This window comes from Typopeltis vanoorti, chromosome 13, assembly GCF_054136105.1.
Source record: "Typopeltis vanoorti isolate ZY-2024b chromosome 13, IOZ_Tvanoo_1.0, whole genome shotgun sequence".
Lineage (NCBI taxonomy): Eukaryota > Metazoa > Arthropoda > Arachnida > Uropygi > Thelyphonidae > Typopeltis > Typopeltis vanoorti.
This window is the reverse complement of record NC_143561.1, coordinates 5,753,312-5,779,296: the sequence shown is the minus strand read 5'-3', so window position 1 is coordinate 5,779,296 and position 25,985 is coordinate 5,753,312. Positions and strand designations below refer to the sequence as shown.

Genomic DNA, 25,985 nt, shown 5'->3' with positions numbered 1-25,985 from the left:
GCCTGAGTTAAATTCCCTTCAGTGACGTGAGGAACCTTTATCTGGTCTCTTTCGACGAAAGGTGAGTTAGCCGGTCTCTTACAGAGGTAGGGTTTTTTTTTTCACCTGGAAACTCGGATTTTTCGTCCCCCAAACAGGCGCACATGGATTTCAGTCACGAATACGTCCTAGCCATATGCTGGTCTCGAGCCTGATTAAATTGGGGATTGGGGAAAGCAATGGTGAACTACCCTGTAAAAATCTCACCAAGAATGCCTATAAAGTCACCTACTGTCGGAAATGAATGAAAGGAAAAACTAGGTAACCAGGAGTGGCCTCCTGAAATGAGTCTTGAGACTCCATGGAGGTGACATGTAATAATAATAATAATAATAAAAGAATCATCAGTCGTTTACAAGTGTTACTTGAGAAAATGAATATGTAATTACAAGGATGAATTACTTTTTTCAGATAGCATCATTGAAAATATCATTAAGAACAAAAACAAACAAAAAAAACAGTAACAAAAAAGGGTTTGTTATTTTACAAATTTGCCACATCATTCCTCATAATGGATGAAATACAAGTACCGCGTGATGAGCACACAATAGGCGGTCCGTTGACTGTGCTACTTTTTAAAGTCATAAAGTTCCGCAACCTGACTTAAATATCTAAAAAAACAAGAGCTTTTATTTTGGTTTTTATTATAATAAACTTTATTACAACAGTAATTATTCCTTAGGGAATTCTTAATTTCCTGTTTTATAAATTTAATTTGCTAATAATTTCCTAAGAAACTATTTTCTTTAATGATTTTTTCCAATTTATCTTTATTATTTTAATTTTTGTCTAGAAAAACCATCGCAAGAAAGATGGCGCTGCATTGTCAGTTGCTACGATACTGGAATATTATTTATAATTAAAAACCCAAATTAGACTTAAAATATTATTATTTGAAATATATTTATCAAGTTAAAATCGCGTTAATGTTAACATACTTTTAATTTGACATTAATATTTAAGATAAGATATTACAATAACATATTAATATTAAAAAAAAATATATTTTATTTGAACTACTTCCTTTGAAAAACTCAATCAAGGTTTTGGTACAGTTAATGAAAGGTAGCGTGTCGGCTGTTAGGAATTGTGAATGCCGTATCCCACGGTCATTCAAAATTGTAAATTAAAAATACTTCCGAAACAAAACAACCGTGTCTGAACGTAGTTATGATTCTCTTATTTCTCAAACAACGGCAATGCGCACAATAATACTTCCCGGCGAGAGCCGTTGTATGTGGGTTATCCTGTATATGGCACAATAAACGTGACCTCCCCGAAACGACAACGAATTTCCGCCCACAACATAAAAGAAAGTATTTTCATTACTTACCTCTCCTTCGCGTTCTGCCGGTGTGCTACTCCTCTCCCTCTTTCTCTCACTCGGGGCGTAGAAGACGCGAAGAATAAACAGGTTAAGAGTTCCGCCTGGTAGTGCCGCCTGCAGCCGACAGATTTAGTGAAAGGTACCTTAGTGTACCTTATTTGCAAGGTTACCGGAAGCACGCGCTGAAAAACTTTGATAGGTGGCACTTCTTGCAGTCTTCCTACTTGTTGCTTTTCGGTTATGAAACCATTGTACAGATCGCGATTAGGCTTAGTGCGTGTTGTTATTTTGTAAGATTGTTCGTGTATATTTTGACGTATCCAGCAATGTCTAAATGATTCGTGTTTTGATAAATGCTATTTGTTAATTAATCAACATCACGATTAACAGGTAAGAGTAATAATTTAATTGTTTTTATGGGAAATTTCATGTATAAATATTAATACAGTGATTTTGCTGTAGATATTAATCGGAAAAAATATTCAAAAAGGCTGAAAGTAAAATAAGCATTTTTAACTATTTTGTCAGTAAATAGATGAGGTTTAGGAAGAAATTGCTTGCTGACGTCAGAACTAAGTGGATTACGCGATTTATAATTCAATAGGATTTTACGAGAGGCCAAGGGTAATGACGACTGATTATTTATTTATTTATTATTATTTCTTCGAGTTCAAAGTTTAGCCCGGATACAAATCATTTACTTCTGCTGTAATTTGCAGCATTTGGGAGCTTCGGATTTCATTTATTTCTCTATTTATTTATTTTTTTGCATATATTAAATGTTTATATAATGTTGAATTGTAGCCTTTTTTAAAATAAATTTGTATCCAATTTTTTTACAACCAACTTAAGGTTTTAAGATTAATTAAAAAGGCAAGAACTTTGGGTTTTAATATTAATTAGGAAAGCAAGAAATGGCGATTGTTAATGGAAATAATTAATTCTACAATTTTTTTTTTAAGTAAGTGTAGCGCATGCAAATTCAAATCGATAGCGGATTCGTTCTGTGCTCTGCTGATGAAAACATTGGAAATTTTTTTTTTCGTTCAATTTTTATACCTATATTCGAATTATGCTTTTAATGAAACAATGGGTGAAATGAATAGGTAAAGTAATAATAATAATAATATTCGTAGGGGTTCCCCCCTCTTTCTTCCCCGTCCCTTTGGGGGGGGGGGTTGAGCCTTACTAATGAGACATTTTTTTTTTTTTTTAATGACTGTAGCTCCGTATGTGTTCACGGATATGGTTTGCCTTTTCCGAGGGACGAAAAACCCGAGTTTCGGGATGAAAAATCCTGTACTTCCGTATGAGACCAGATAAAGGTCCTCGGGTCGGAAAGACCTGGGTTCGATTCCATTCTATTCCGACCGAGCTACGGAGGCTCTCATAGCCATAGTCGACTGTTATTATTATTAATATTATTATTGTTGTTGTTTGTTTGTTTTTATAAGTTTTAGTTGTGCTTTTTTTTCCGTTTTTTTAATGAGATTTTCATCCACGAAAGCTCGTAATTTATATTAGTACGGTTGTGGAACTAAGGAATTTTCCTATTATTATTAATTAATAATTTTATATATATATTTTTTGGGGGGGATTTTTTATTTATTTATTTGCATAATTTGGAAACGCTGTTCTAGAGACTAAAATATGGAACAATTTCAAGCCTCTTTACGCCTCTAATAAGAACGCCTCTAATGGCGGGTTTCGAATCCGTATTAGCCAAAAGCTTAAAAAATGATGTCCTCAACTATAAATGAATACATGAATGAAAGAAACATTCTGCATTCGTAAAAAACATGGTTTCTCTTTATCAGCATATTTCTAATTGGGAATAATTACGGTTTGTTTTTGTTCTATGTAAGCAGCTCTCTCTCTCTCTCTCTCTCTCTCTCTCTCTCTCTCTCTCTCGGAAATTTTGTTTTTAGACCCGGGAACTCAAAAAACGACTGCAGAACTTACATATTTCAGATAAAATATATATCTGTTAGGTTTAGAGTCACTAGATGGCAGCACTTTGCCATAATCTTTTCTCTAAATGCCTTGATTCATTGATAGCTTGAGCTCACTATCAGTGATGGATAAAAGTGGAAGTAGACTACTCAGCGACTCTCAGAAAGTTAATTGAGGGCTAAAGGAGCTCTGGCTATTCTGTTTGGGAATAAAAACCGTTAGATGTTCTGTTTTATTCATTTGTAATTTCTTTTGATCAAAATGTTGATAACCTAGAAATGGAAAGTTAAACTAATTACGAGAATGAATGTTCTTTTGGAGTATTCCATTTACGGTTCATTCAAACCTACTTGAGAAGAGGCTAAGAAAAATTTCTGAAGAGAAACTTGTGGACGAACAAGCTGAATTCATCTTGGGAATATATAGAATATCTCAAAACATTACAATAGGATAATAGATTATTATACAAAGCATTATATAACAAACTGTTTGTCAACCGTCTGCCCATATCTCCTTCAGTTAGAACTGAAGGAGATATGGGCAGACGGTTAATGTCAAATCAGGTGTAGGTTTCTCTCCAGTGCTATTTATAATCTATATGGACTTTGCCATTAAGTGAAGTGCAAGAAATCGGATATCGAGACTGGAGATATTAAACTCAGCTTTTGACTTTATACAGAAATCTTTAACTAAATTGGATAACTGATGTCATAGATTTGTCGTGAAAATTGGCAAATTATAAAACTATGAAGATAGATTAGGAAAAACATTAACGCATTGCCAGTAGTGAACCTACGTACACAAGTTTTATTGAATATGGAAATAGATAGCAGAAAGAGGAAGAGTGGTATGTCGGGAAATCCGATTGGATAAGTGTAATTTGACTTATGAATATGAGAGTTGGGTTTGAAATTTGATCAAACAGTAGACATTACTAATACCAGAGTTTCGAAGCCTATTGCTAGGTTGGTTGGGAATTATGGTCAAATTAAGTAAAACAGAGTCCTGGATATTCATGTTTGTAATTGCGTGTTTTTTTTTTTTTTTCCTCACCGGTTTGTCTGTTTCGTGGAATTAAAAATCTGAATTTCCCTGGAGTTAAAAAGCCCGTATAAGACCGACTAGCTCACCTTCAGATAAAATCCTCTAGGTCTTTTCTAGACTGGGTTTGAACTCACGTCTTTCCATCCAAAGGGCGTTACGACGACCTCGCGAGTTCTGAAGAAAATTAAGGACAGCGAATATACTGCGTCGGTTGCAGGATCATATTAATACTAAAGATCTCTAGTGTTGTACTACTAGGTGTTGACTTACGCTTGGACTCGCCGATAGTTCTTCGACGTGAAACTCTTAGATTTCGATCTCCGAATTTCGCATCCGGCTTTAAAATAATGAGGGATTTATTATCCCCTTAACTTAATTTACGTCGCCGGAAAAAAATAGCCTCTTGGCTCTTTAATGTAGTAATAATATTGTATGTGGGTGCACCTTGCTGGCAATTCATATAGGAAAGGTATGTAAGTTCGGTTCACTTAAATCTTGGTATTATCCAGGTCTACCTACTCACTGACAAGACCCCAAATAGGGTTGAAACTGGTGCGGGTTAGGCTTGGGCTCTGAGAGGTTCTGCTTGGGGATAGGTTTTTGCTTGTCTCTAAGTGGGGCCACCGCTGAGATTATGGCTCTGCTTGGTAGTGGGGTGAGCCTGCCACTGGGTGGAACAACGCTGAGATGGGCGATCTTTCGGGATCGCCTAATTTTTAGAGCCCGCTTCACCTATATAAAGGTCGAAACCGGTCTGGGTAGTGACCTTCCTCATAATGTAAAACAGCAATACATCTCCTAGGAGCTGCGTTTTACATTATGAGAAAATATTAAGGATAGTGATGGAGCTTGCTCCACCTCTGCTCCGAGTTGCCTAGTGTTGTACTACTAGGTGTTGACTTACGCTTGGACTCGCCGATAGTTCTTCGGCATGAAACTCTTAGATTTCGATCTCCGAGTTTCTTATCCAGCTTTAAAATAATGAGGGATTCATTATCCCCTTAACTTAAAGAAAGTACTGATAAGGAAAACCATTTATGAAATATTTTGTTTGACCATATCAATATCTGATACGTTCCATGAAAAGGAATATACAAGAAAATAACATTTTAATGTTATTTTGATAACTAGTACAATTTTTTAAGAAACATTATATTTCGGTATATCCTTAGGTTCCAGCTTTTCATGCATGATGAAATTATGAAATATAAATGCTAGTCAAGGATTAAAATTTAAAAATCTGTACCTGCCTGCAATAAGTTTTAAGTGGAGATGTTTGAAATCAGATTTATAAATTCTCTTGAAGAAATATGAGAAGTTATTATTATTCCTCTTGTGTCGCGTTAAAGTTATTAATTTTCTTTTGATCTGGACATTTGATAGATTGCTCTTATTAAATTTAACTGTTATAAAATTACGTAAGGTCTGTCTGGTTTGCGAGAAAAAAAAGAAAATAATTTGTTTTGGAAGCATTAAAGGTGATTAGGTTGTTATCACCTCAATGAAGGATGGTATGGCGATGAGGACACTTATTGTAGGTGATTTTGAAGCATATTTGAGCACTGCCAGTTTTTTTTTTTTTTTTTTTTTTTTTTGCTGATTAATAGGAATGGACAGTGCTATCATCAGCAAAACTGTGAATTGGGTTTGAGGTCAGTGAGGGAAGGTTGTTTATATATATATATGAGGAAGTCGGTGAGTGAAATAACAGAGCTGTGAGGAACACCTGCATTATATAAACCTTCATAATATAAACATATGAAGACAGAGAGAGAGCATATGAACAGAACACATCCTCCATAATGATAAGCAATGAACGATCCTAGAGAAAACTGGCAATCCTCCAATTAAAAAGGGTGGAAAACAGACCAAAAGATGGCAATTTGCCGAGAAGGTCTCGTTGCCAAATTCTGTCAAATGCATTGGAAATATCATGTGCAGAAGCAGAAGTCTCTTCAAACCCTTTCTGAATCGGTCTTACATTGGCCTGCCTCTATGCTGTGGAATGGATGCCGTCTGAATATAATATAGCGTACAGATGATAAAAGACAGGCGTTAGTTTAGCACATCTCTTCAGCACAGCCGGTGGAATACCATCGGAACCAGAAGCCCGTTGAACGACCTGAACTCCCTTCGGCATTAAAGTTGTTCATTGCTCTTCCACTCTCCAGAGGGCGGATTTATTGCAATCGAATTTTTTTTTATTTATTAATTATTTTTTATTTAATAATAATATTATTAAAAATAAATTTTATTTATTTATTTATTTTTGTCAAGTGTATTTTATTTTTAAAAAATTCTTATAATTAAAAAAAATATGATAATTATCATCATTATCCATGGAAGCCATTTGCATTATTATTCGCCTCCCAATCATAGTTTTTGGTATCAGGAGGCGAATGACAGTCCTTGAGTTTTGTAACATTCGTAAACTGTTATAAAAGTTCCCAGAACATTCTCACTAACATTTGGAATTATAACCAAAAGCAGACAGATATATTATGTGTGTTAATTATGTGTTCTCTGATGCAAAATCCGAGTTTCCGGGGCGGGGGGGGGAAGGAATCCTTTCGCTGTCTCCGGCTAACTGACGTTCGATTGGAGAGACCATATAAAAGCTCCACGCATCCTAAGAGACAGGAAACTAAACCACACTTTTATATTGATATATTACTCAGAGGTTCATGGACCTATAAGCATATCGGTGCTGTGTATGGGTTGCAGATGAGGACTGAGATAGAAGGTTTTTTTTTTTTTTTTTGAAGATTTGCAAGGTATAGGTCTTTGGGAATATTACATGAAGAAGGCTGTTCCAGAGGACAGAGGTGGACGAAATAAAAGAGGAAGAATAGAAGCAGGTTCGGTTTGTCTGCAGTTGCATAGTAAAGGGGTGCTGGGCAGCTGCTGCTTTTGTATAAACAGGTGCAACAAAAAGTGACCATGGAAGTACGAGGGTGATCTGAAAAGTTCTTGGCCTAACAATGAAAAAACGAATTTATAATTTCAAAATTATTTTTATTTTTCAACATAATCTCCCTTAAGGCTAATACATTTATTCCAGTGATGATCCAGTGCCATTATCCCGTCCCTGTAAGTGGTCAGTATGATCTGCAAAATACCCCTCTACAGCTGCAATCACCTCTTGATTTGATTCGAATCACCTCTAGAAGCCGGAGGGAGCGTAATCTGGGGAATAGAGTGGATGTTCCAACAATTCATAGTGCTTTTTTTCGTCTTGTCTAGTTAAAAGAACTGAATAATATTCTCCGGTTATTGTTTTACCCTTTTCAAGATAATTCATAAACAAAATGCCTTTAGCATCCTAAAACACCGATGCTACGACCTTTCTTGCTGATGGAACCGATTTTGTTTTCTTTGGAGCTGAACAAGCGGCTTCTTTCCACTGTTTTGACTGCTGTTTGGATTCTGGTGTGTAATGGTGAATCCAAGTCTCATTCGTATTAATAAATCGACGCACAAAATCAGTTTTATTCTTGTTAAAACGCTTCAAGCACTGTTCAGAGATTTTCATGCGAGTGCATTTTTGATCTCTGTGAGCAAGCGCGGCACCCATCTTCGCGAAGCTTTTTCATTTGCAATTCTGCATGCAAAATATATCCTACACGTTCTTTTGAAATGCCTATAGTCTCAGCAATTTCACACACTTTGAAATTGCGTGGATCAAATCCAATACCATATCGTGCACTTGATCAATGATTTCTGATGTTGGGAGTTTATTTTCCACTTGGTAATACTATAATAAATTTAGTTTAATCCTTTATCCAAGTGTATGCAAAGCGCCTGAGGTATCTTCAGGACAGGGGCAACTCGTAGTAAAGGACCTTTACTACGAGTTGCCCCAGTCCTGAAGATACTTCAGGCGCAAACTTTGTTTGCATACACTTGGATAAAGGATTAAACTAAATTTATTATCGATTTCTGGTGTTGTTACACATTTTGGACGTTCTTCACGTGGATCATCTTCAAGCTTGGTACGGCCACGTTTAAACTCGGCAGCCCATTTCTTAATTGTCGAAAACGAAGAGAAAAGTGCCCATAAACTTTCATGAACTTCGAATGAATTTCTTTTGGCCTTAAGCCTTCTCTTACAAAGAATTTTATAATCGCACGATACTCAATTTTATCTATTTCAAGGGATACAGGCAACGTTTGCTTCAGACAGCTGCATAAAACAAACTACTTGATAGAATGACTTGCAATTTCACACGGATGCTTATGACAGATGTACCAACTTGGAAAAAAAAATCTTGACGATAGTGTTGCTATCTATGGTCGAGGTCGAGAACGTTTCCGACCACCCTCGTATTGTAGAATAGACATAGCGCTGAAACACTGCGCCTCTGAGATAGAGGTTGAAGTGAATCTGTAAGAGCGGGATCATCTATGAGCCTAATTGCTCACCTCTGGACGGTGTCAAGGATTGATTTTAAGGAAGTTTTAGGTTCATCACTGGAAACATGTGACCATTATTCTAAACATGGGCTAATTTGGGATTTGTATCAGGGCAGGCCATCTCGGAGGTGCAGTGGGTACAATGCACCCGGGCCCCACGATCGAGTGGGCACAGTAGGTACACATTTGCGGAAACATATGATATTTCGAATGTGTTTATTTTTTGTTTTCCTGTGCCAAAATCATTTGCAAGGAAGAGGTTTTACAATACGTTTATTTCGAATCCTTTAATTTTTACCTTTGAAAAATATTTTAGGGCCCTAAAAGGTTTCTTGCACACGGGCCCCTTTATAGAGAAGGTCGGTCTTGATTTTTATATATAGTTAACATTTGTTTGGGTGTAAAATGAGACTCTTGAACGAAAGAGAATGCCAAGTTTCTTGGATACTGAGGGAGATATTGATGTGATGTGTTTATATCTGGACAAACTGGAAGTGAGTGTTAGTTCAAGCAAAGATCTGATCTTGTCTGATGATTTGTGTATGACTGGGGGGGGGGATGAGTTGGGATATGTGTTGACCGAGAAATGACAATACTGCGTTTTGGTGTGAATATGAGAAGATTGCCCTCGCTTGGAGGATAGTATGTCGATCAATGTTTAAGGCACAAAGTACGACATGATTTGTCAAATGAAATGAGTAGGAGGAGTGGAGAGTACTGTCGTCTCTAAAGCTGTGGATGGGATTAGTGATTATTGTGATTAGGTCACTTATGTACAGGAGAAAGAGGTTATTTGATAGGATGGAGCTTTGAGGCACTCTAGCATTGCTGGTGAAGCTCTAAGAGAGGGAGCCATCTACCATGACACTCTCAGAGAATGACCAAAAAAGAAAGCTGGCTACCCAATTATAGAGGGTGGCAGGGAGATCAAAGGATGGCAATTCGCTAAGCAGGTCTCGATGCCGCACATGATCAAATGGAAATGTCAAGGGTGACAGCACAAGTTTCTCTGAACCTTTCGATGGTATGTCTCCAGTGGTGGATGATGTGCAAGCTATGAGGTCAGCTGTGGATCTTGAATGGTGGAATTCGTACTGGTGGTCGCTTATTAATTGGTGGGCGTCTAAGGATAACCTTCTCCATTATTTTGGAGAGGACAGAGTTGATGGCAATTGGTTAGTAGTTTGATGGTAGACGTCTCTTGCCCCCTTTTTTTTATGGAATACGATGGTTATGAGATTGCTTCCATGGATTGGGATAAATACCAGATATGTATAGTAAATTATAGACACAATGCGGGACAGATTAACTGTGGAGCACAATGTTTGAGACAATTGAAGAGATGCCATCAGGACCAGAAGACCTTTTAGTAGTTCTCTGATGTCTTTTTTGTCGAAAAAATATAGGAGGCGATTTCCCTTGTCATCTAATCAGGAGTTACAGAAAAAGGGTGATGGCCAGGAAGTCAGCTGTATCTTTGGGTAAAGTAATAGTGGTGCCATCAGGATAAGAGAAGTGGAAGTGCAGGAGAGCAGAAGTTGCGACCAATGGCGTTAGCAAGGGACCAGAAGGCACAACTTCTATTTGTAAGGCAAGTTTTCTGCTGTTGGCCTTTGTGAAGTCGGATTTGGATCTGCAGATGACTGATTTGCATATATTGCGTGTTTTGGTATGAAGCGAGTTCTTGATGCTAGCCACATGCTGTAAGCTGAATTTTTTCTTTGACTGCTTTGATACATTTTCGGTTGAACCAGCACTTGAAAATCGGGTGAGGATTATGGGTTGGATGAAGGCCTTCAAATCGTAAGGTTTTTGTATAGTGTGGTAGTGATGTAGGTTTTCTGACTGTGGCATAGGCTAGTGAGTCATGTGAGTAATATTTATCTTACTTCTGTGGTGTACATGCCACTGTGCCTCGTGTATTGCATTAGCAAGTATTGGAAGATATTCCAACATGCACATATTTTATATACTTGAGTCTCTAACCGGTCTCATACGTAGACCGGCTAGAGACATAATACTACTGGATAAGACAGAGAACGGGAAACTACCGTGTTCTATAATAATTCTCTAGTAAAAGTAGCATTGCTGCCCCAGCAGCCATTACGTTGAGGGAAGGAGGAAGAAGAATTATCTTGAACTTAATGTCATTACCCTAAGAACAAGCGTCCGAGCAAAGCGAGCAACTCAAGGCACTCATATTCATTTCCTTCAAGGTTTTTTCTGGCCTTCATTATTGACTAATCAAATGATAGCCATTTCTTTTAAAATATAGAAGAGGTTGGTTAAAAACTCGTTGGATTAAAAACTCACCCGTACTATTAAGGTACGAGATAAAGTTTTTTAATAAATTATAACCAGCAAAGCAAAAATAATTATATGGTAAACAGTGATTGGAATATTCAAATATTGTCCCAAAACTATTTTTTTGAAGAATTTTTGAAAAATATATTTTTCTATTGGATAGTCAGAATAATTTATGATTCTTACGATTTAAACCTGCCATTGAATTTTCTGTGACTGCGAAGGATATGAAATAAGACTATCCTGTCCACTGTCTGATGTTTTTAATAATATTTGAAAAAATATATCGAAGTGGAAGTTACTAGGAACAGCGGTTTAGCGTGCGCTTCCAAGCAGTCTAGTAGCTGTCGAACCAAGCTAGACAATCACTCGAAGATGAGATGGAGAGAAGAGCTGCGTTCAGATAGCTGAAATAAAGAGCCTTTGAAAACTGTTATTGCTGCCAAACCCAACTCTACAACAGGAAAGTTTTCGAAGTCCTTATCAACATATGGTTGCTTAAATTCATACCGGTCACTTTTTTAAAAAATTTCTTGGCGTTCTCTCTTTATTTTATTGTTCAATATGTACTAGCGAGCTTTACTTAAATTCGATTTTATTTCTTTAAATGATGTACCCACTGATCTTTTCAGTATCGAGAAGAATAGATTTTGAAAATATCCCGGTACATAAAAATACGATAAGCTTTTATAAGTTCTTGCCTGGATAAACGCATTGTGGGAAGTTTGCGAGAGTTTACTCTCTAAGTACTGTTGCTGATACACAGATGTCAGTCTTCTTAGAAATCTTTTCAAGCCCACCCTCGAAGACTGTGAAAGCAGGTTTATCCTCTGTCATATGTTTTTGAAGCAAACAGATGATATCACGCTTCGTTAGACAATAAGGAATAACAACGTCTGATCGCACAATAAAGTAAGGAGATGCTCGAATGAATATTGGGAAATGAAAAATTACCTCTAATCTCGGTGATCGCATGGTTGCTGGATCTTCCTCTCCCTACTCCAAGTATGTGATAGTAACTCTTCTAGCAGGTATCTTTTGTTTTGGAGAGGAGGAGGAAGAGAAGCAAAATCTGTGGATTTGTAGCTGGAGTGTATGGTTGATCCGCTGCCTCTTACGTTTTTATTATTTAGAAGAAAGTAGGATATGGATTAGAGTGTGAACTTAATTAAATATTTATTCTTTGGACTTTATGATTTACAAAGTCGGATATTTAATCAGAATAATTAAGCTGTAATCGGTGCCTGCAGTGATTCTCAAAAATAGCTCAAACTGACTATCAAGTGGCCAAAATAATTCATTGGCATGTATGCAAAAAATATGACTTTCCTACTTCTGATAACTGATGGCAGCAGTAGCGCACTCAGGATTTAATCTCGGGAAAGGAGGGGGGGGACAGTTGAGTAGACGATTTGAGAATACACACTATTATCATCACATACGATCTATGAGCAAATGCAATGATCTCTAATTCATAAGTAGTATAGAAATAGAAGACACGACACAACATAAATAAAAATATGAATTTTAAATAGGAAAAGATTTCTGAAAAATTTTCTAGTGTTTTTTTTCCTTTTTTCTTTGGGGGACCAGAGTCCCTTGGCCTCCCCCTCTGGGTGCTCCACTGGGTGGCAGCATAAAATAGAGACAGTATTGGAATACATAACAGCAAAATTTCTCTGGGACCTTAGAATACAAACTGATCGGCATTTGGAGCAAAATAGATCTGACATCACAATCATCGAACATCGACAGGTTTGGATTATCGATATCGCAGTACCCACTGATACCAACATTAACAGCAAAGAACTGGAAAAAATTACTAAATATCGGGATCTAGCAATCGAAGTTGGCCAACTGTGGCTTAAACACACTAAAGTTATCCCAATAGTTATCGATGCACTTGGCGGAATTTCAAAGAAGCTGTCCAACTATTAATAGCAATTAAACATCAACGAAGTGACCCCATATGACCTACAAAAAATAGCATTACTTGGAACAGTCCATATTTTAAGACGTTACCTGACGGACTATTCTTAGATTCTTGGGTAGAATATGAATTGTTCTGAATCACCAGTCAAATTATTATTTAAATTATATCTTGTTTTTAACTGTGTATCAATTATGTGAATAAATAAATAAATAAATAATAAAATTTTGACATCTTATACAGATCTCTAGCAAAACAGAAATTAAGAAATTCTATATACCTTCTGAAGATCACATGATGTGTAGCTGGTAGGGCGAATCACCCCCCCCCCGTTGGAAAAATTTAGCTCAGAATCTGCATCCAGGACAGGAAGAGTTTTCTTGAAAAAATCTAGAGGATTCTTTTAGCAAATATACACACGCACACATAGTTTCCAGTTGTAATACAGCACACGTGGGAATTACCGGCAACTCAGAAGGAACCTTCACCTTATAGCGGCGCGAGCATAAGATACGAAGCCATGATGGGAAATTCTAGAAAATGCTCTCTGGGAATTAAAGCCCGCCAAGTATATTTTCTTGAGAAGGTTGTCGCGTCAGTAATGGACCTATAATGCTCTTGGGTTGACCTCGAAAGCAATCACCAGCAAGCAATACGTTTTATTGTTCCATCACCACCCCTACGCGAAGTTGTTGGAATTTTAACGAACTTTCCAATCGCCAAGAGGCCTCCTGTAGGCCGTGAGAGTAGAAACATCCACACGCGAGGTTATGCTACACTAACCCGGTTTATTAACAGTTTATCGGTACAACGCTGGCGAATCGATCTTTGAGAGTGAAAACGAGCCTTTCTGTTTAGTGTAGCAGGCAGGCAGGCCAGCAAACCAGGATTTTGAAAGACCTGTCTGCCTCTCTCTGTAATTAACGTGTGATAGACAGAAGATAGAGATGGAGAGTGGCGTTTTAGAATGGACAGTGCGATGGAATATGACGTCGGATAAATGGCGGAACTAACGATTATGAAGACTTAATGGGAGTAACAACTGTTGGGGATGCCGTATAATAAATTACGTTTGACTGCTTTAGAAAGGCTGTCTGCACAAAAGACAAACAGCGGTGACAAAATAATAATAAAACACACCAGAAACTGATGTAATCTCTCTCCTCCATTTCCTTAGCAAAATGTTTATGCTAATAGCTCCATACGAAGATTTCACTTTTATATTTGAATGTTTGAAAGAGTTCTCTTACAGATCTGTTTTTTTTTTTATTATTTATTTCCTATGCACTGTCCAGGTTTTATTTATGTTTTTCATTCTTTCCTGTCCAACGGTTCTCGATGTTTCTCCTTTTTTTTTTTCTTCTATTTTTATCAAGGCCCAGCAAGTGAAAAGGGAAGAAGTCGTAAAAGGGTAATAGGATGCTGACCTTGTTCTTGACGCCAGAGGCCTCGAGGAAGTCGTTTCACCTTTTCTAAAACCCTCCCATTACTTCCGGATATGTGTCTGGAAGGCTTCTGTGAATGCTACTTGCACAAACGCAGAGAAACTCTCAACAAGCGTTCGCTTATGGACTATTCAAAGAGAAGTGAAGCCGAAGTGCTTTTGCTCTAGGGATTAGACTATGACGGTAGAACTTACTTGCGAGTTCTAAACGTGAAGCGCTTCTATAAATAGTACAAATGTTGGCGTGGAAGTTTCACTGGCATGCTGAAATCATATGCAACACGATCTACACTGAGGAGGAAGGGAGGACTTAGGTCAAATGTCCGTGCATATCTTTTGTATCTCTCTCTCTCTCTCTCTCTCTCTCTCTCTCTCTCTGTATGTGTATGTGTGTGTGTGCGCGCGTGCACCACTGCTAGTAGTATCAAAGGTTAACGAAAGAATTGTGTTGAATTCTAAACCGGAAATGTTTTCCCACAATCCGCGTTTGTGGTTTCACTTTTGTAACTCTAAGAAAGTATTGCCGATATATATATATATATATATCAGTGCCTCAGATTCTTTTCTCACTGGCAAAGTGAACATCGTGCTGCCGTTTTTTGAGATCGGTACTTAGGCCTGAAAATCCTTGACCTCGAATTTCTTTCGAGTTATACAATGATTAGCCACTTTGTTAGGAATATCCCCGCTTGATTCTCTTTTTTATTGATTTTGCAAAAGGTTAGAGGTTAGGAGGACAAGGGAGCTTTTTTTCCATTCTCTTTGCCTCTAAATGATATTGGAACTGATTGTACTGCCCTGTCATTTGCTCGAGACTTCCTGAGATTTTTGCAAGGAGAGACAATCGCTGCGATTTAAATTTGGATGATGTAATTGGGCTTGAATACTCTCTCTCTTTAAATGTTCGAATTTGAAGTGACATCGGCGGAATGAGCGCCTTCTGCACTAAAAGATTCTGCGATCGATGTCGGTCCCATGCTACGCTAAACCTTTTCTCAGATTTGTTATTAATGATGTATGATTGGTGTTTTTTTTTTTACTTCCAGAGAGCGTCTAGTTTGTCCGAAGTAGGATAGGTGGGTGGCAATGACAGGGAATTTGGTAAACGCAAGGAAGTGAAAGAGGACGATTGATTTTTTTTTTAGAAGGCAGCCACGAGGAGAGTTTGTTGACAGGAGAAAAAAATGCAGGCATTAGGTTTTCATTTTTTTTTTTGGAGGATTTTTGAAATCGGTTCGGTGATACGTGCAATATATATACGGAATTGGAAATCTCTGTACTAGTTCGGGGTTGTCGGATTGTACGGGAAAAAGATTACAGAAACACCAGTTATACATCATTAATAATAAATGTGAGAAATCTGGTCTAGCGCAGCATGGGATTGACATCGACCACAGAATCTTCTTGTCGAGAACGTTCCTACTCTACCAATTACGCTTCAGATTCGAACATTTATTTAAATAGAGTTCTGAAGCTGTACTACATTATCCTAATTTACAGCAGAACGACTGTCTCTCCTTGCCAAAAATCTAAAAAAGTCTAATTTTTATCAGCCATAGTTTTTATTCCATTGTACTCTCTTCTGTCTTCATTACGATGCAAATACTGTATCTCTAAAACCACGTGTTTGTCATTATGACGTGTACTGCATGCAATGCCTCTGTCGTTCAGTTGTGATGACTTACGGCCATTGCCCTTCGGTTTGCAAAGATCTGGGTTCGCATCTCTTCCATTGAGACCGGCTAACTCACCTGCAGTCGAAACACTGACAAAAGTTCTTTACGTTCTAGACGGTATTCGAATCCAGGTCTTGCTTTATGGGCACGTGATAAAGGCGTTACCATCTGTACCCCCAATTTTCTTTAAAATGTTCCCCACCCCTTTTCAATGTTTTAAGAGGTTGCCGTTTTCTTATAAGCGACACGTGTTTTGTATTTATTTATTGATTTAGGTTCTTAAAGTCTGTGTTCATTTTGTCTATAGATTTGTTTATTTTTTCTAGTGGCAAATGTCTGTTATTGAAGTATGTACTGGAAGCGAATTTCTTCGAATAATAAAAGAACGCAGCTCAGCAACATTATATTTCGCTCATAAGAACCTGTTGTAGGCTGTGGAAACATTAAAGAAATGTTCAGACAGCAATACTGCAAGTACGGAAATATAAACACCAAACTGTCGTTCTCTTTACTTTCCTTGCCAAGCCATCACTAATAAAATATCGATTCTGATTTCACAGTCCACGAATTTATACAAATTCAGCACTGAAGATATTCCAAACGAGATGGAATTTTACGAAATTAAAAGGAAATTGTATCAGAGCCCAACCGCCGAAGCAGAATACATTATTTTATATTTTACTGTACATTAAACAGATTTTTTCAGTTGTTTCTTCTATTGCTAAATCCTTAAATAAAAATAGTGGTGAAGAAAATTGGTTTTCTTTGACATTTGCAGTTTTACCTATGAAGAATTTTTAAATTTAATTTTAATTCTTCTGTTTATTTCATTTTTCATACTGTTTTATCGTAACTGCCTTTTAATCTTTTATACGGAGGCCACTGAAAGAAAGAAAGAATAATTCTTTTTTGTTTCATTCTTTCACACCTATTCATGACGCAAGATCTTACTTTGTCCGCGTATCAGTGCTTATTCGTTAACGAGACCTGCCGACTTTTCATTAGAAGGTGGTGAATAATTTTTGAACGGGACGAAATGCCCAGTTTGATAATGTGCTACGTTCAGCTGTATTTCCCAACTTCTTAATAAACCTTGGTTTTAAATGCAAAATAAATAATGTTCAGTACAAACTTGAAAAATGTGCGCAGTTTTCCTTAAGCTGGCAGTCTAATGTGCAATTTTGTCTTTGTACGCTGAAGATCTGATAATGAGAAGAGCCAATTAAGTTGTTACGTAAAAAAAATGCAATAGCACATGGATATACATTTCCAGCACTATAATGCAGACTTTGAACTACATAGTAAGAACTGAGCAGATGAGGCTGCAGTTCTAGATGTCAGCATGCATCTTTAAACAGTCTGTCATATTTTGAATAGACTAGTTATATTTTATCACACGGTAAACAGTATAGACAAGTCGCCTGAAGGTTTTTGTATCGAAGATGTAATAACCGTTTGCCTAAATGTAAAAGGTAAATTATGTTTAGCCAGCCAAATTAATTGTTCTATTATCAGCTTACAAACAGCACCGTCGATATTTCTTCACGCTGAACATTTTAGTGAAAAAGCCGTTTTTATTGTTCGTACTTTTGTAGCGATGTTCCATATAAAGAAACAATAAAACGCAGTGTCAGCCAAACACGAAATCGCACTGATTGCATACTTCGCCCTTCCTCTCCAAGGCCGTCAACCAAAACTTTTGGGAGTATTTTGCAATATCTTACCTTCAGTGCATCTCTTAAGTCTAAGACTGTTTCAGTTAATCGAAAAGAATATTACCTTTACATGTAAAAAAAAAAAAAAATAAATAAATAATAATGTACCGTTTCCAAGGACATCTTGGGCATAAGCCCGTGATATTCAAATATCAGCTTAAGTAATGACGTAGAGGGCGTTCCAGTAGCGCACCGGTATAAATGGTCCACCCAACGTTTGTAGTAGTTGAAATTTCACTACGATTCGTGTTTTAACAGAAATACTTGCAGCTATAATCAAACATCCTGCACATTTCTTCGTAAATACAACACCTTCAACTTTACCCTTTTCGGTAACTACAGTCTCTCTCTCCTTTTTTTTTTTTTATTTTTTATTTCCGACAGCTTTTCTTTCCGCTATCCTGTCTTTTAGAGTCATGCTAAAACGGTGTTTGCTTTTCAATCAACGTGTTTCTTTTTATATATTATTTTTTACCATTTCCTTTATCATTTTTTTATTTTTATTTTCTGTCTTACACACCATTGTTTGTTTTACTAACTGACTTTCACAGTATCAGCTGCATAATGAGCTCCTCACTGTTATTTTTAGATTCAGAGATTTTTTTTTTTTTTCGAGAACACCAGCGTTTAGTAGCATATACTTTCGTATGGATTTCATACGCTGTATTGACGTAACGTATTCTTGCTCCTTTTAAAAGAGTACGTTTTCCGCAGCTTCAAATAGCTCGTAATTCACAGTTAGGTAAATAAACATGTTCAAATGTACCGGAGAAAAATAATATCACAGGAATAAAAATCTCAATATGCTAATCTCGAGATTTCTAATTAGATTTAGCGTATAATAATATTATCATTTCTTGATTTTTACGTGATGTGCATACTTCGGCTTTTTTTTTTTAATTAGCAAAGTGATGTTATGTTTGATTAATAAAATTTGCTTATTTTTTTTTCTTTCAATATTCTCACACACGAGAGTCCTTAAGCAAATCAGTGCTGTGTGCGGAAAGTTGGGGATAGTTTGTTACAAAAATGTTTTGATAGAATTAGTAGTAATGCATTTTAAACAAACTAATCTAGCACTTTATCTAATGCATCCCTTGGTATGTAGGCTGTAATTGCTGCCTTACTGTTCACTGGTATTATGTTTGAAATGACAGCCGAAGCAGCTAAGACTATTAGGCCAGTGTGTTATGTCTGAAAATTGATTATCTTGATTAAATTTAGGAACACGTTCTAGTTAAAAGTACCATTATTGTTATATAAGCATTTCATTAGGAGACGTAAATCCATCTCGAGTGACAATACAACTTACCAGGTCATATTTTATGCTGAAGTAAACATAATATTACTACAGAAATTAAGTTTAAGGCTGATTCAGTAACTAAAAGTATAGCGGGGGACTTGCTAAATAAAGATAAAGATAAATGATTAGTAGCAGAAGACACCTATATATGTATGACTTAAACTTTATATATGTATAACAACATTACTGACCTCTTCAACTACTAATTATGTATCAACGATCCAATTAATCCCTTAACAGTTACTATATAGATTGATCTTAACTGCGAGGAATTCACCATTTACCATACTAAAAGCAATAAATTCAAATATGGATTTTGACCGTAGATCTTGCTGTATAAAAAGTTTAAAAATATCAAACTGTTCGTACATGCGTAACTGAATGTTTCTAGGCTAATATCTTTCAAGGTGAATGAACACCAGATATTGAATTTTGCGAGAAGATAAATCGATGAAAACATCTTGAACATTTTGGTGAAAAAGAACATTCTAAATCATTTCAGTAAGTGCAGCCGTTTTCAGGTGGTTTAAGCAATTTAATAAAAGAAGAAGTTTTGAAGAAAGAAAATATAAGACGACGGCCCCAAGTCTCTAGATCTCAAAATTTCACGTAATAGGAAGTAGCTGGCAAACGATACCCCCTCCCCTCATGAACATCTTCGCTGTTGAATGTCGTGTAAGGAAGTTACCAGGTGATGCTCACCGACTATTTAATCATCCATCTTATCTTTACACGTTAGCAAGAACTGATGCTACAAATAGAAAATGTTTGGATGTTTGGTTATCTTGGATGCTGTTTTGCATTGTCTCGGATAATAGCGATGTATTTATCCGATTGTGCAATCCGTCTAAGTATCACCGCAAAGGTGAAGCTTAGAATTGCTTGTACTCTAAGCACCTAACGACAGACTTCTCACTTTTTAAAGTCCAACCAAATTTCGAAATTTCAGAAACCCATTTTTGCTGGTTAGATAATCTTCGATTTACCATTGTCCTTAAACTAAATGAGAATTCTCTTGAAAGATCAACTGTTTGGGTGCATCAATTAAGATTTCGAGACGAAGAATTGCTTTCAGATCATATGCCAAATGCTCAGAATGCTTATGCAAGCCCTGTGGAAATGGCGATTTTCTCCATAGCGCTAGACTGACCAGAAGAAAGTCCATTATAGGCTCGATTCTGGTCGTCGACTAGAAACAATTTTTCTATGCTTGTCTTCGGCTGGTTCACGAGTTAGTCGATTTTTCGCACAGTAGGATTTTAACTCTGCCGGTCAATCTATCATAAAATAATAAAATATCATAAAAGTAAATCTATCATAAAATCATAGTATTTCAGACATAGTATATATCTGTTAGGATTTTGGATTACTAAATGGTGGCACGTGTCTGCCGTACTCTTCCCTCCCCCGGAAAATCTTGATTCATTGATGGCTGTCTGAGTTAATGATGGCTGACAGGCTGCCTTATCAATCTTCAAAGAGTTCATTAGGATTTAAAGAAGCTCCGCCTACTCCCCTTGGCAACAAACAAGGCCTGAGGATTTCTTTTTCTTTTTTTTCTTTTCCGACCACTGTCATAACTCCATTTGATTAGTATGGGCTACAATCGGTGCTTTGAGGATCGAAGAAGCAACAGTGCTAAATTCCCTGATCATATTCATTCTCTGACAGAATCTTTGTGAATGCATCCCTTGGCTAACACAATTCAGCACAAATGTGATCCCGGGTTATATATTATTTCCCTATCCCAATGTACACACACAAGAAATCGGATGATGCGTTTTGTGATACTAATTCCAAAGATAAAATACAAGCTGATTGTAATTACTGACTTACAATAGCCCTGTTGAATACTAGTTTCTGCTTTCTCAGTTGTTTGTAAACTGCTGGCAACTACAGCGAACGTTCAAAGAGATTGGGAGGAGTATTGAAGAGAAACCCCTAGGCATTTTCTCGTTTTAGCAGCTGTGAGAAATGTGTGGGACCGAGGTGGAAATTCCAAGCCGTTGTGATATATTGAACTAAAGGAGAAAGAGGAATCCTCGTAGGTTAAGAAGTTTATTCACAAGTGAAGATGATAAATGGATGTTGCGTAAAGCAGACCTGTCATCCAGGCAGCCAACAAACATTTATTGTACGGCCGTGTTGTCACCTTTTAAAAGTTTATACATTGCCAGTTTTTTCTATATACATTTGTTGTGGCATTTATTTTTAAATATGTTGTATGTTTATAGTCTATCTATGAAATGTAATTATTGAATCTACCATCAATTACTCTATCTTTTTTTTTTTTTTTTTTTTTCCTAATTGAGATAGTTAGAGAGAACAAAATGATTGAGCAGATTAATACTTTTAATGATTTGGGGTATAAAATAAAACAAGGGAGTTCTCTCAAGTAAATGGAATATTAACCAGCGCACTGAAATCATAAAATTAAAAAAAAAAGAAGACTAAGAATGCTTTATATTTTATCAAAAACAGCATTGTTGTCTGGAAGTGAAGCGTGAAAAACGCGAGAAGGAAACTAGAAAAGAGTTGCTGTAGCAGAAGCAAAATATATGAGTTGAGAAAACAAGAAAGAAACAAAATGAAGATATATATGGAAAAAACTAAACCAGCTATAAATAACAAGAAATAGAGAAATAAATGGAAAGATAATCTAGGATGAATGGCACACGGAAGAATGCACAAGATAATAATGAATTATAGAACCAAGGAAGTAAGAAATAAACGCAGAAAAATGAGAAAGTCTGAATTCATTAAAGAAAGAAAAAGTATCGTTCTATTGGGGTCAGTGACTTGCCTCATTATCCATTTTTGTTTTACTAGTCACTGGCTGCTCTCAGCAATATCCGACAGAAAATGGTCACTGCCAATGTTGTGATTTTCACTTAGTTTGCGAGATGTTTTGTAATCTTCTACTTACGTTCTCATCAATTTGTCTATGGACATACAGACAAAGAGTGTAGATAGATGGTGTAGAACTTTGGTTGGCTTAATGATGGACCATTCTCGCTAACACTCTAGTGTCTAGTCGCTGGAGCATGAACATTCCAGCAGGTGGCAGGTTTTATGATACTTGTTCAGACACGTTTGACGCTAACTATTGCACCTCCTTTAAAGTTATTTACTGTTGTGCCATTGACCTATCATTGCGTTTAATGTATACATTCCGTCAAAAAAATGTATACACACTTTAACGGATGTCATCTATGGACTTTTTTCGGAGTTGGATCGAATTGCGGTACCAATGTGTAGTATGATATTCTCTCAAAAGATGTCGATACTCACGTGAATACTAGTATCAACAAGTGGCCGGTAGGGCAGTCAAGCAAAATGGCTTTAGGCACGATTGTCGTTCTAGGAACGCAAGACCATTTTAAAATGGTATTTATTCGAGAATGTTGTTGAGGTTCTTCTTTGAAGGTACTGTTACTGGTCAAGTGTACCTAGAAAATCTACGCACATCCATTTTACCTGCCATTTATGCACTTTATGGGAATGATCAATTTCTCTTCCAACAAGATGGCGCACCACCACATCTCATCATCTTCACCATCACGTCTCATCGAGACGTGAGCTTACCTCGATGAGAGTTTGCAGGGACAATGGATAGGACGAAGAGGTGCAGTTGAGTTCCCCCACATTCTCCTGATTTAACAACCTTGGACTTCTACCTGTGGAGGACTATAAATGTCGTAGTGTATCGTAGAAAACTAGCTACGCTGGTGGTCCTTCGGAAAGAAATTGAAACGGCATTCGCAGCAATCCCACTGGACACTTTGGCCAATGTTGCCCAAGCAGTAGGTCTCCGTAATAATAAATGTATGGACGTTAATGGACAGTTTAAGCAACTCGCGTAATTGTAGAAGTCAAAGGTAACTTGTATTCATCCCTTGATGCCTGTATAAATTTAGTGTTACAATTTTTATACAGGTTTTTCCTTTGCTGAAATGCATATACATTTTTTTGACGGACTCTGTATTCGATATCTGTTTTCTGTAGTCTGGAATGGATGCATGACCCTATGGGTTCCACGTGGATGATGGGGATGTACCCAATAAACTGGCCATTCAGTATACATTATTATACTTTGACATTTTCGCTCGTAATATCGAATTTAGCGGATACCGTGTTGCCTTGTGCCTATAATTCCCACGTCTATTGATATCTCGTCGCATTTAGTTTCAATGACTAACCGTATTAATGTAGAATTGCGATAGTGCATTCGCGATCTTATTAACAACGCATGGCTAATGTCGATACGAGGAAATCTGCCAACCGTTCTTTATCCACCCTAGCAAGACGGCGTACGCAGAAGGTCGTTCTGTAAGTGGCCACATTAGCTGCTGGAAAAGAGCAATTCGGATGTGTGATTGTGTGTCGCGGTTGAGCAGACTCGAAACGACAGCTCAGACCGTGTCACGGAGGCTTAATCTAGTCGTCTTCGTCAAGTAATTTTTACTGGCAACGCCCACGTTTCAACTGTCGATTGATATCAAGGACCACTCGAACCTTCTGATTGCCTGCATTTGCTGATGACATGCTGGGAAACATGAACTTGCGATTCGCCACTTTTGATTCTCATTGTGCTTGTGAAGTGAGAGAGAGGTAGCTCGCTTTGTTACTATGCCAAGATCTTGGTTTCTTACCGGAAGTTAAATGCCCTCTGACACCCAACATGTAATAGTGCTATAATACCCAATAATTGAAGTGACACAATACTTTCAGAGACAGCCCACTTTTCAAGAAAACGTCTGAAAATATTACTCATAGTTTGGCTTAGTTTTTTTTTTTCCTGTTCCCCTTCAGAATACCGTCTTAGTCCATTTGCTCAGCAGTTCAATATCCACTATGATTTTAACAATTTTTCCGATGATTTTTAGCCGAATCACTCTGTATCGGGACATAAGAATTTTCCAACTGCAAGAAAGACTTTTTTAAAAACTAAATCGAAGCAAGTGCTGGACTATTTATTTGTAGTGTTCAGTATGCAGTTACAATCAGGAACACGACTTTACTTCTCTTGTTATCCCAATTCCCTCGCTGTTTGACACTTCTCCTGAAAAGGACGAGTCTATTCAAGAGGCTTTGCATGACGCCATGAGCTGTCAGGCGACTACCAGCACCCCCTCCTCCTGACCCAAATCATACGAACACACCTGCGAAGCCTCCGTCATTTTCATCCCTTTGCACAACTCGTCAGTCATGCTGGCCGAAACACCTGTCTGATCACCTTTCTCGATTGTTTCATCGTTAATGAAAGATCATTCCGCTAAATTAGGAGGGATCATCATCAAACATATCTTGAGTGGACTATAGAAAATTCTACGAAAATGAACCTTGACCTGTCTAATCAAGAACGTACACGGCTTAACGAAATTATAATCAAGGAACGCACCGTTCGATGCGAAACCACAGACCACCATTTTTCTTTCTTTATTCTCCTGCCACTTTGAAGTCCCTTGAGGTGGTAGGTAGCTCTCCAGTTCTGTGAATAAAATGTGTCCTTTATTTTTTCCCACACGAGATGACCCTTTATCAAGTAACTCGACTGTTTTTTTACTGATTGTACGCATATTTCGAACAGCTTCTTCCCATCATATGATTGTTTTTATCAGGAGGACTCTTCAGCAGTGAAAGGATGTCTTTATAATAAGTTGTCTGAATTTTATTTGAGCTTTTTATTTACTCTTTGCGAATAATTTTGACAAGGGCAACAAACTGTTTAATGGTGAGTGATTTTTAAATGGATGTAATGCAGTATTTAGTACGTCGATATTTATTAATGAAAGATGTTCAGTTTTTTTGTGTTTGGAACTACTCTAGAATCTTCACAATCTCAAGGATCGTTATGATTGTCCAGAAGTCATTAATAATAACTTGTCACTTAACGAGCAGCAGTTCAATTAGACGATCTGTAAGATAGCAAAATAAGTAGTGTTGCATTTTAATTAGAATTAATATAAATAAAATAATGGAACTACGCATTAAATATTAATAACGACAAATAAATACAAAAATAAGTACATCGTTGTCCTAATTAAATGTAAGTAATTCATGAGCGTCATTGATTGCCCTAAGAAAAACAATAATCTTCTGTTGCTCCAGATTTCGCTTCTCTCGGCTTCACATTAAGGGAGTAGAAACTCTTCATGCCAGGAATGTAAAATAGCGCTGTAGGATACTCTTTTTATAATTCTGGGAAGTTCGATCATTCTGCCTGAGGATCTGTGCTGATTACTGCGATTAGTTCAGTGTCAGTTTTATTACAGCGTAAAAAAGAGAGAAACGTGGTATAGTTGTGGCATTAATACACTACAGTATTAATTGCAGTATGGTTAAAATGGAAAACTTTCTTTCCAATTCTGTTGCGTAAATTTTATATTCACCAAGGATATTTTTGTAACTCCGTCCAAACCCAGCTGTTGCAAATTCCACATTGAATTAGCATATTATTGAATAATGAAGTTGGAAAATTTATGAGAAACACTGCGCGTTTTCATATTATATTGTGCATCTTAAGGAAGTCATAGGTCACAGGAAGTGGAATGGAAGTGACAAATCTGCTTCCTTATCTTTCATAAAGAACAGATTTAGTTTTTTGAAACTTTACTTTTAATTTCGTTTTTACCGATCCATATGTGCAAGCTCAATAAATCGGATTCCGTATCTCGCTGGACTGTTCCAATGAAAACACTACTGCTCACCTCAACAACTTCTGACATTGTATAAATCAAATCCGCATCAACCTTGAAATGCGAGTACTGCTCGCATGGCTCAGGGCACCAGAGGCCTACGAATTCTTTATGCTGTCCAGATGATGGCAATTCGATC

At 37.0% G+C, this 25,985-nt stretch overlaps 1 protein-coding gene across 1 annotated transcript in view; it reads left to right on the top strand.

Annotated features, from left to right (window-relative positions):
* Positions 1-1,648: 1,648 nt before the first annotated feature.
* The window catches only part of LOC150099903 (uncharacterized), a 68,924-nt gene continuing 44,587 nt past the window's right edge, over positions 1,649-25,985 (top strand). Inside the window, exon 1 of the mRNA XM_090402941.1 lies at positions 1,649-1,756. The gene's annotated coding sequence lies outside the window, so the exon portion shown is untranslated. The remainder of the gene's footprint in view (positions 1,757-25,985) is intronic.